The following is a 1,613-nucleotide window of genomic DNA, read 5'->3' as shown; positions in this document are numbered from 1 at the left end:
TTTTTTTTTTTTTTTTTTTTTTTTTGAGACGGAGTTTCGCTCTCGTTTCCCAGGCTGGATTCCAACGGTGCAGTCTCGGCTCACTGCGACCTCTGCCTCCTGGGTTCAAGCAATTCTCCTGCCTCAGCCCCCCAAGTAGCTGGGATTACAGGCATGGGCCACCACACCTGGCTAATTTTTTTGTGTTTAGTAGAGATGGTGTTTCACCATGTTGGTCAGGCTGGTCTCAAACTCTTGACCTCAGGTGATCCGCCTGCCTCGGCCTCCCAAAGTGCTGGGATTACAAGTGTGAGCCACTGTGCCCAGCCAATGTTTGTACTTTTGTAGAGATGGGATCTCACTACTTTTCTTTTCTTTTTTTTTTGAGATGGAGTTTTGGTCTTGTTGCCCAGGCTGGAGCGCAATGGCGCAATCTCGGCTCACCGCAACCTCTGCCTCCCAGGTTCAAGCAATTCTCCTGTCTCAGGCTCCCAGGTAGCTGGGATTACAGATGCGTGCCACCACGCCTGGCTAATTTTTGTATTTTCAGTAGACAGGGTTTCATGATTTTGGTCAGGCTGGTCTCCAACTCCCAACATCAGGTGATCCACCCGCTTCGGCCTCCCAAAGTGCTGGGATTACAGGTGTGAGCCACCACGCCCAGCGGGTCTCACTACTTTTCCCAGGCTGGTTTCGAACTCCTGGGCTCAAACCATCCTTCTGCCTTAGTCTCCCAAAGGGCCGGAACCATAGGCGTGAGCCACTGTGCCCGCCTTCTTTTTTTGTTATTACAGTTTGGTTTGAACTACATCCTGAAAAGGGGGAAGTATGGGGGGAAGTGGAAAAAGAAACTGTAGACCCACCATATCCTATAATCAATGGCTGTTAGTGTATGTACTACATGCTTATGATCTTTTTTCTCACCAAGATTATAAACGTCCCTAGAGCACAGATTACCTCCTTTTGGTATCCTGTAGTATCTAACACAATGTGCTTTAGAAAGTAGATGTTTAAAACATATTTGTTGATGATAATACCCAGTGCTATATACAGATGGTTTTGCATCAACCTGGCCATGCTATCTCATTCATACTTCATGTGCTAGATAACTTGTCTTTTCCTGACGGGTTCCTAGAGTACAGGGCAGCAAAAAAGCCAGCTAGAGTTTGTCAACCACACAAACAAGACTTGGCAAGGCCATGGCCTGATCAGCCAGTAAAGATACATTGAGCCACTTTTAGATTCAGGTAGTTTATTACTTAAATACAGTGCATAAGGAAAAATGCACAATGGTGATAGATGCTTGTGATCCTTGTCTCATACATCAAAAATGACAATACAGTTGACTCTGTATCTGTGCGTTCTACATCTGGGATTCAACCTACCTTGGGTCAAAAGTATTTAGAAAAAAACTGAAATAAAAAAATAATAGGCCAGGCATTGTGGCTCTCACCTGTAATCCCAGCACTTTGGGATGCCAAGGCAAGTGGATCACATGAGGTCAGGAGTTCAAGACCAGCCTGGCCAACATGGTGAAACACTGTCTCTACTAAAAGTAGAAAAATTAGCCAGGCGTGGTGGCAGACGCCTGTAATCCCAGCTACTCGGGAGGCTGAGGCAGAAGAATTGCTTGA

The sequence above is a fragment of the Mandrillus leucophaeus genome, unplaced genomic scaffold, assembly GCF_000951045.1.
Source record: "Mandrillus leucophaeus isolate KB7577 unplaced genomic scaffold, Mleu.le_1.0 Scaffold12, whole genome shotgun sequence".
Classification (NCBI taxonomy): domain Eukaryota; kingdom Metazoa; phylum Chordata; class Mammalia; order Primates; family Cercopithecidae; genus Mandrillus; species Mandrillus leucophaeus.
Note: the sequence above shows the minus strand (reverse complement) of the source record.